Here is a 10,669-nt window from a genome sequence, read left to right as displayed (position 1 = left end):
AGTGATCCCTTCTCTATTCTATCTGCCTTCTCCCCTCTGCTCATGAAGCAGTCTTCAAGCTATGGGGCAATCCTCGTGGCCCTTGTATCTACTGTCTTTGGGTGTCAGCCTCATGTGATGTTCTTCTATACTCCACAAATGAGTGCAGGCCTTCTATGTCTGTCCCTCATGGAGGCAGGGGGAGAGTATGAAAGGGGGGGTATACCCGGGATATTGGTAGTGAGGAATGTGCACTGGTGGAGGAATGGGTGTTTGATCATTGTGTTATTGTAACCCAAACATGAAAGCTTATGACTATCTCACGGTGATTCAATAAAATTTTTCTAAAAAGAAATATATAAGTGATAACATTTTTTAAAAAAAAGAAGTAGCTGCTTTTAATGTCATTCTCTGACCAGGAACTAGGAAACATCTTCTGAGTCTCAATTTCATCACCAATGAGCACAGTAACATTGCCTCAATACCATGGGATAGATGATATGTGTATGTGTGTGAACGAGAGAGAGAGAGGCTTACAAACTGGAAAACCACACAAAATTCAAGTGAATTCCCACGTGAGGTTTTGTGAATTGCCGCACCAACCCCTTGCTTCGAACATAGCAAAAGCAGAATGTTGTGAGACTTAAGAGCTTGCTTATAGTTACTAATAGTTCCCCCATGTCTTTCATGGTCCTATGTACTCTTGAGGCAGAAAGCCAGAACAGAAGCTTCCAGAACCAAATGAGGCGTTAATTGCCTCCACCTGGATACACCAGACTAAATCCAACTCAAACTGGAGGTTTGCTTCAGTACCCTGGACCGTTCTGGGCTCCACAGCGGAACCTGGAAAAGGCCCCACAAGAGTTGACCTATAGTAGAAATCTTACTCAATGAGATTTGTCAGTGGAAGGTCACTAGAGTGAGGGAAAGAAAGGGCAGCAAAAGTAGTAGGTGTAGTTGGTCTTGGTTTTGTGTGCAATGAATTCAAGAAAGGCCAAGATTTGCACAAGGTGAGACATTTAAATCTTGAATTTTATCAATTCATCATCTGAGACATGAATTCTAGGATACAAGAGCATGTGGACTGATGCCAGGGAGGATTCCAATGGTCCCCTAAAGTTAGAACTCATAGAATTATCTTCAAGAAAAACATGGCTTTTGAAGCACTATAATTCTGGATACTACCATTTATAGCACAGTGGATAGGGTGTTTGCCTTGCACATAGCCAACCTGAGTTCGATTCCTCCATCCCTCTCAGAGAGCCTAGCAAGCTACCAAGAGTGTCCTGCCCATGGCAGAGCCTGGTAAGCTACCCGTGGCATATTTGATATGCCAAAAAACAATAACAAGTCTCACAATGGAGGCGTTACTGGTGCCTACTCAAGCAAATTGGTGAACAATGGAAGAACAGTGCGATAATAATTCTGGATCTGAATCTCACTCCTCCATAGCTATATGATAGGTACAATGGTTCAACCTTTCTGAACTTAGGGTGTCAATACACACAGGGTACGTTTCAAAATTAGTATTCAATAACAACACTAATGTTATTGAATCATTCTCTATTCAACATCTCTATTCTCTATTTCTTCATTGTGCCAGTCACGGCCTTGTCGTGGACATATTATTCTCCCCTTTGTGTTTTCTTGTTGACCAATGGGATAGGAATGGAAGCACGATCAACATAGAATAAATATATCCTCCCTACATAACTGGTAACAGGAGGATAGAGTTGTGTGGGTCTGAGCCAGAACTGCATTCAGGAAAATATGTGGACTTCTAGAAGTGTCTGCCATACACGAGAAGTGCAGCGAATGGGCTCCCTTCTTCCTTGCTTCTAATATCAAGTCTGTATGGGGGCAGCTGTTGCTTTCTACATTGCCCTCATATCCCCAACAATAGAGGAGAAAAATGTTTCCTTTCCTGTTTTCATTGCCTGGTGCCAATTAAATCAAATTTATGGCACTTACTTTGGTTTGGCAATTATCTTGGGAAATTTTTTTTGGAATGTTTAAGAAGCTCACTTTGCCTTCTTCTTCTACCTCCCTAAATTTGCTGGCCAGAGGGCAGAATTATGACTGAAAAATCTCAAATGTGGGGAAAAGAAGCTATTGCATTATTTATTTCTTTGTATTTGTATTTATCCAGATGGGTAAGGGATTTCAGACTATTCAAATCTCTTTTAGAGAGGAGTGTTAGGGATTTGGTCTCTCAGGCTGCTATAACTTCACTATGACCATGTTTAAACTAAGTCAATAAGATTATTAACCCCCGAGTGGTCCCTCAAAGATCATGAGACTCAGGTTTTTTTTAATGTGTTCATTTCATTTCTCTGCTGTGGGAGATTCATGAGCTCTAGTGGGAAACTGCATTCAAAACCAGCCTCTGTCAATGACTAGATGTGAGATTTCCAGGTTGTTACTAGAAATAATCCAAAATGACTCTGTTTTCTTGTCAGTAAATGTAAATAATAAGTGGCCATTTCATGCAAAACTGTATGAGGTCGAAATTAGTGAGGGCATATCAAGACACAAAGCACTCAGCATGACCCTGGGCTTGCTCAAAGCTTAGTCTTTGATTTCTTTGGGTTCTCAGTTCCCCAAAGGCAAAACTAGAAGTGCAGAAATGAACAAGTCATTGCCCCATGCCTAGAAAAAGTGAGTCAGACTGAGAACAAACTGCTCTGAGGACAGAGGCCCTACCCAACTTAGAAAATGAGAAGTTAAGGAGAGCTAACATGAAGGCCACTCAATACCCCTATTGCAAACTACAAAACCCTAAAGGAGAGAGAACAAAAGAGAATGCCCTGCCGCAGAGGCGGGGTGGGGTGGTGGGGGTTGGGGTGGGGGTGATGGAAGGGATACTGGGAACATTGGTGGAGAAGAATGGGCACTGGAGGGCTTCCTAAAGGAAGTAACATTTGAGCCAGGTTTTACAGGATATTTTCTTTCTATTTCTCTCTCTCCCCCCCCCAGGATTCCATAAGTATTTGCACATGTCTAGATGGAATAAGAAAGGCACAGAAGGGTCTAGAGAGAAAAACAATGAACTTGTAGTGATTAAGGCCCTAGGATGAGTCACACATTTTTTTTTTTTCCTGAATATATATATGTATATATTTTTTTTTTTATTATAGTTTATTTTTAATTAGTGAGTCAACGTGAGGGTACAGTTACAGATTTATACATTTTTGTGCTCATGTTTCTCCCTTACAAAGTTTGATAACCCATCCCTTCACCAGTGCCCATTCTCCACCACCAGTAAACCCAACATCCCACCCCCCCTTCCCAGTCCCGTCTCCCCCCACCCCACACTGCCACTATGGCAGGGTATTCCCTTTTGTTCTTTCTCTCTGATTAGGTGTTGTGGTTTGCAATAAAGGTGTTGAGTGGCCATTGCGTTCAGTCTCTAGTCTATATTTGGCCCGCATCATCTTTCCCCCACATGACCAACAACCACATTTTACTTGCTGTTCCCTTCTCTGAGTTGCCCAGGATGAGAGAACAGCCTCCAAGCCATGGTGACAACCTCCTGGTACTTATTTCTACTATTCTTGGGTGTTCGTCTTATAGTCTATTATTCTATATTCCACAGATGAGTGCAATCTTTCTATGTCTGTCTCTCTCTTTCTGACTCATTTCACTTAGCATGATACTTTCCATGTTGATCCACTTATATGCAAACGTCATGACCTCATTTTTTCTAACAGCTGCATAGTATTCCATTGTATATATGTACCAGAGTTTCTTCAACCAATCATCTGTTCTAGGGCACTCGGGTTTTTTCCAGATTCTGGCTATTGTAAACAGTGCTGCGATGAACATATAAGTGCAGATGTCACTTCGACTATACTTTTTGGCTTTTCTGGGATATATTCCCAGCAGCGGTATTGCTGGGTCAAATGGGAGCTCAACCTCAAGTTTTTTGAGAATTGTCCATACTGTTTTCCAAAAGGGCTGAACTAGCCGGCATTCCCACCAGCAGTGTAGAAGGGTCCCTTTCTCCCCACATCCTCTCCAACAGCGGTTGCTTTTGTTCTTTTGGATGTGGAGTCACACATTTTTCATGTAACTTTTTCTTACATGATCCCTTCCTGCCTGCAAAGTAGCTTTATTGATTTCATTCTTCATGGGAGAAAATGGAGCCTCAGAGAGGTTTATTTATGCGCAGATCCAATCCCCTAACTCTGGGTCCAGTTCTCTCTCTGTTGTACCCTCTTGAACATTCTGGAACGGAAAAGAGAACTAGTTGTCAGGCTTCTAAGAAGGGACAGATGCGCTGCTGCATTTCCTCTGGTTCATATTATCACAATGCAGTTAATGCATGATCATTATATTAATCAATTGCTAAAAGCAGAGTCAGAATTAACATTTCAAAGGTTATAGGAACTCCTTTCTTTAGCGGAATTTCCTGATTTTCTTCTCCCAGACCCCAGTCCCAAAAAAGAAGCAGAATACAGAATTCTTGGAGTCCCTCACAGAAAGCATCTTCATTTAGGACCGTAATTATCTTTGTAAGAGAGGATGAGCTATGAACCCTCCCCCATGTTTTTGCCTTTAAAAATGAGGCTCAGAAGCACAAAATACTAAAAATATAGCAAAAGAATAAATAGAATTTCTTTTTTAAATTATGAAAAACAGGGGTAAAGCACAGGAGTGAGGGGTCAGAATGATAATACAGCAGGTACTACTTGCATATGGCTGACCTGGGTTCAATCCCCACCACTCTAGTTTGTCCCCTGAACCCCCCTCCCCCCCAGTGATCCACAGAGCCAGGAGTAAGCCCTGAGCACTGCTGGGTGTGACCCCAAAACAAACAAACAAATGACAGGAGTGAATTAGAATGTAAACTATGCCAAACAAGGTGAGGAGAATAAGAAAGAAAAGAATAGGGTGAAACAAAAGCAACCAGAAAGGAGGAAGAGGGGAGACAGGGGCAAGAAGGGAAATAGTAGAAGAGTCTCCAAAGAGAGGAAAAGAAAAAAAAAAAGAATACTGGAGAGTGGGAAGGAGAGGAACTGTGGGCTACGAAGCAGCTTGGGACATGGAATTGTACCCTGCCTGTTTCCTCCTTACAAGGGCGGGGCCTAAGTCCTTCCTCTACTCTAGCTCCTCCCACACTGCTCTCAGTGCTTGTGCTGCTTTGTTTTATGTTTTGGAGTGGTTTTTTTTTTTTTTTTTTTTTTTTTTTAGTGAATCACCTTGAAGTACAGTTACAGGCTTACAAACATTAGTGCTTGCGTTTCAGTCATACAATGATCGAGTACCCATCCCTCCACCAGTGCCCATTCTCCACCATCAGTGGTTCCAGCATCCCTCCCACCACCCTGCCCCACCTCTGTGGCGAGGCATTCCCATTTGCTCCCTCTCTCCTTTTGGGTGTTGTGGTTTGCAACAAAGGTATTGAGGGGCCATCCTGTTCGGTCTATGGTCTACTTTTGTCACGCATCTTTCAACATCCTTTACTTGGTGTGTTCTCTACAGACAGGACAACTACTCTCAGGGCAAACAGGAGCATGCTCAGAATTGGGTGAGACCCAATAGAGAGCTAGAAGTCAGTCCCTGTGTAAGAATTCAGGGCGCTACTAGCACCTTCCCTACTGGCTTAGTCAGAAACCTTCCTGGAAGACCCAGGATCAGCTGGAGGCCCCTTTAAGCGACTTCCACAATCCACTTCTCAGGTCGAGGTGGGTAGGGGAGTGCACTCCTGGGGGTGCTCAGAGTGTACTACTGGTTCTGTGCTCAGGGATCCCTTCTGATGGAGCACAGGAGAACATATGTGGTGCTGGGGGTTGAACCCTGATCACAGGTGTGCACAGCAGACACTCTACCTGCTCACTCCAGCCCCCCAGAAGTTGATTTTCCTGAAGTCCAAAGCTTCCCACAGGCCAAGCAGCTACTCCCAATTGAGTTTTCCCTGACCAGTCTCTCTCTCTCTCCCTCTCTCTTCCTCCCCTCCCTCCCTCCCTCCCTCCCTCCCTCCCTCCCTCCCTCCCTCCCTCCCTCCTTCCCTCCCTCTCTCTCCTCCTTTCTCTCTTTCTCTCTCTCTGGCTCCCTTGCTCTCTCTTCCTCTCTCTCCTTCTCTCTCTCCTTCCCTCCCTCCCTCCCTCTCCCTCTCCTTCTCCCTCTCTCTCTTCCTCTTTCTCCCTCCCTCCCTCCCTTTTTCTCTCTCCCTCCCTCCCTCCCTCTCCATCTCTCTCTTCCTCTCTCTCCCTTTCTCTCCCCCTCCTCTCTCTCCTCTCTCTATCCCCTCCCCCCTCTCTCCCTCTCTCCCGCACTCATGCTCACTGGAAGCACAGCGAATGCTGGACACCAGGGCAGATACATAAATCTGGTTTGACACCTCACACTGTGGCCTGGGAGGCCATCATTGCTCAACCAGCCAGAGCCAGCTCTGGATCCTTCCAGCTTAAAGGGCCAGGCCATGAGAACGTGAGGAAACCCTCCTGGTCCTTGAATGTTTCTCCCACTCTGCCTCCAAACCCTTCTGTTGCTGGCCCCCAGAACAGAGAATCAGGAGTGGCAATGTTCAGGAACCTTCCTTGGGGCCTGGGAGCCTTTGACCCCAGAAGACAAAGACCTGAGACTTGTGTCCTCCCCGCCCCACCCCACCACCATGCAGCTGGAAAACCACTGCTAAGACAGCAAAGCTGAGAGAAACTCTTCCCTGTGCTGCCAAACAAGACAGAAACAAAAGCAGAACAAGCATCTGCTGCCTAAGAATGACAACTATGCCAACTTCAAATGAAATAAATAGGGTTTGGGATTTTATTTTATTTTATTTGCTTGGGTGGGGGGTCACACCCAGCAATGCACAGGTGTTACTCCTGGATTTGCACTCAGGAATTACTCCTGGTGGTGCTCGGGAGACCATATGGGATTCTGGGAATTGAATCTGGGTCAACCACATGCAAGGCAAGCACCCTCACTGCTGTACTCTCGCTCCAGCCCCAGGGGTTTTATTTATTTATTTATTTATCAATTTATTTATTTATGGGGGGGGGTGGCTTTAGGGCCACACCTGGCAGTCCTCAGGGCTTACTCCTGGCTCTTTGCTCAGAAATCACTCCTGGTGGGCTTGGAGAGACCGTATGGGATGCTGGATATTGAACCCAGGTTGGCCACATGCAAGGCAAATGCCCTCCCTGCTATATTCCTGTTTTAGCCCCTCCAATGAAATCAATGGGGACAGTCCTTCCCCCTCCAGCCCCATCCGTCTGCATAGAAGTAACTCGTAATGAACCTCCTGAACACTGGAACTCTCCTTCTTTGTTGCTGTGCTGCAGGGGGTGACATGCCGGGTTGTGGTGGGTGCTCACGTACATGGTCATGGTGCGCTGGGGATGACATATGTGTAGCAGCACACGTGTGGCACGAGGAGCTCAGTAGCAGTGCCTCCAAGCTCACACGGCACATGTCTGGGATCCCACTCACAACTTCACCCTTGCAAGACCCGCACTTCACCACTGAGCCTTCCCCATAGATCTTTCTGGTGTTTGCTGATATGCCCTGGTTCTCTAACTATTTAAGAGAATTTAGCGATAATTTTGTTTAAGTAAATACGATGGTGCTGTTCATACAATTCTGTCACATATTTCTGTCTCCGTACATATTTCCCTTCCATTATCTCTGTTTGCTACAATAGTTTGATAATTAGGTCCTTCCTAATTATTCACTATTATTTCCAATTATTCACCATTATTGCAACCTTCCCAAAATACACAGTTCTGCACGTGCTCTGGGATTTTTGCAAGATAATCAAGGATTGTGACAGGGTTGGGGGAGTTGCTGAGGTGATTTTCCATGGAGGGAAACTGAGGTTCAAATGGTGAGAGAGTTCTTTGGAGTTACAGAAAACATTTCTAGAAGAAAAGGATGAGCAGTTAAGAGCCCTGAATGCCAAATAGGCTCCCTGACAGCACCATCCTGTGATGACTTTGAACTGGACATGCCCCCCCCCACACCCCGTGGTCAGGGACAGAAGCTCTGAGGTCAGGAGAGGGTGGCCTTCCCAGCAACCCAAAGGTAAGGGGACAAAAGACACATAGGAGGCAGGGGGTGGCTCTATGGGAGAGCACATGCCTGGCAAGTGTGAGGTCCTCGACTTGATTCCAGGCACAAAACAATGAGGAGGAGGAAGAGGAGAAGGAGAATGAAGATGAAGAGGAGAAGAAGGAGAAGGAGGATGAAGAGGAGAAGGAGGAGGAGGAAGAGGAAAAATAAGAGGAGGAGGAAGACGAGGAGGAAGACGAGGAGGAGGAGGAAGACGAGGAAGAAGAGGAAGAAGAGGAAGAGGAAGAGGAGGAGGAGGACGATGAGGAGGAAAAAAAAGTAGAACAGTTGTGCAATCTTTTTAAAGAGGAGGGAAAATACAGATCCAGAAGATGACCCAGAGGAAAGGAGCATGGAGCTTAGAATTTAAATCCTGCAACTCCAGGGCCAGGCACGTAATTCTGGGTTAGAGCAGTTGCCTTATATGGATGAAGCTCTGGGTTTGGTCCCATCCCTGGCAAAACAAACAAACAAAAAAATTAAAAAAGAATAAAGAGGAATAATAAATCCTGCAAGTCCTGTCCTGAATTTTCCCACACCTACCATGTGATTCCACACAGCTGAGCCTCTGTGTTATCCAGAATACAATGGGATAAATAATGTCCCCCCTGCCAAAACACACACACACACACACACACACACACACACACACACACACACAGGGCTGGTAAGAACTGAAAAAAAGTGACGACAGGCCAAGGAGAGCAGCTTGCTTTTGCGCAGTCCTTGGTTAAGAGCTTCTCCCATGTAAGAGAAGCTGAACTCACAACTCTCAGAGGCTGGTCACAGTTTTGTTCCCATTGTACAGAGAAGAGAGCTGAAAGAAGAGAGTAAGATCTATCCCAAAGCCACTGACGGGCTCATAACAAGATACCAGCTGCTGCCAAGCAGGCTGTTCAAACTTCTGAGCCTAAGATATGGAATCAACCTCTGTGTCCAATGACAGATGAATGGATTATGAAGGTGTGGTATATATACACCATGGAATATTATGCTGCAAGAAACAATGGAATTATGAAATTTGCTGCAACCTGGCTGGAGCCAGAAGATATCATGTTGAGTGAAGTAAGCCAGAACAAGAGAGACAAACACATGGTGATCTCACTTATATGTGGTACACAGAATAACTGCATAGAAAATGTAAAAATGTAACATAGTAAAGGCAAGTAGGGGGGTGGGGTGGGGGTGTGCCTAGATCATCCTTGACCTCAAAGTTTAGGAAGAAGGACAGAGAAGGAAAGCAATCAAGGGTGGAAGGAAGAAGATGAGAAAGGGTAGTAACGGGGGATCAGAGCTTGGGTTATACTGTGATGTGGCAGAGTGCCAAAGCTCTATGTCCAAAGCACAGACTCAACAACACTGAACGCATGAGCTCTTGGCTGCAACCAAACTGAACTTTGTAATGTGTCTGATAAGGTGGCAGGTGGGGGTGGGGGTGGGGAAGATGGCAGGAATAGAGTCTGGGAACACTGATGTTGACACTGGTGGTGGGATTGGTGCCGAAATATTATATGCCTAAAACTCAGCATTCAATAACTTTGTCAATCACGGTTCTTGAATTAAATAAAAAAAATTATTTTAGAAGGACTGGAGCGATAGTACAGTGGGTAAGGCATTTGCCTTGCATGCGACCGACCTGGGTTCGATTCCCAGCATTCCATATGGTCCCCTAGCACTGCCAGGAGTAATTCCTGAGTATGGAGCCAGGAGTAACGCCTGTGCATCACCAGGTGTGACCCAAAAAGAAAAAACAAATTATTTTAGAAAAAGACTCTTGAAAGTCATATGTTCCCCAGAATGGCATAAAGTCCCCCATGACAGTGGTGTCAGACTCTCAAGGTGCAAGGCCCACTAGGAGGGAACAAGGCACGCACGCCCCAGCTGGAATGTGCTAGACATGGCAGCCTCCGAGTCGCTGCCTGGTCCCACTGCCTCAGGCCTCTGGCCATGGCTGTTCCACACCGTAATTAACCGGCCCCACAGAGGCCCCCAGTACCTGGGGCTGACGGGCCCTAATGGAACCGCACTACCCATAATTGCGTCCATCCATCACCCTGGCCCATCGAAGGGGACAGAGTCTGGCTGGAGATTTAAACAAGCTGTTTCTCCGCAGACATGAGGGCCAGAGTGCAGCCTAACTTGCCAGGAGTTTGAACAGGCTCTGGTGACCCAGGGGCCATGAAGGCTTGCTGGTCACAGAAGAGAGAGCAGGGAGGAGGGGAAGAAACAGAGAGGGAATGGGGCTGGGGGCGAGGGGACACAGAGAGACAGAGACAGAGAGAGACAGAGAGAGACAGAGAGAGAGAGAAGAGGTAAGAGAGACACAAAGAGGGGAGCTTGGTAGGAAAGAGACAGGCCATATGATAAGAAAGTGGTTCTCAAACTAAACTCAACCAACCCCTTGAAAGAAAACGACTGTGTGTGTGTATGTGTGTGTATGTGTGTGTTCACACCGATTGTATGCCTGTGTCACTAGACATGAATATAAGTTGATATTTTAAAAATTGTATTAATATCCCCCCAAATCAGTGTTATCATGTGAAGGCTGGTTCAACAGATGGATTTCCCCCCCCCCAGGCCAGTTTGTATTGAGGTGCCGTCACCGATATCATGGCTTTACACTCACAGCACCGCTCTG

Source organism: Sorex araneus, chromosome 5 (genome assembly GCF_027595985.1).
Source record: "Sorex araneus isolate mSorAra2 chromosome 5, mSorAra2.pri, whole genome shotgun sequence".
Classification (NCBI taxonomy): Eukaryota; Metazoa; Chordata; class Mammalia; order Eulipotyphla; family Soricidae; genus Sorex; species Sorex araneus.
This window is presented reverse-complemented; position numbering follows the sequence as displayed.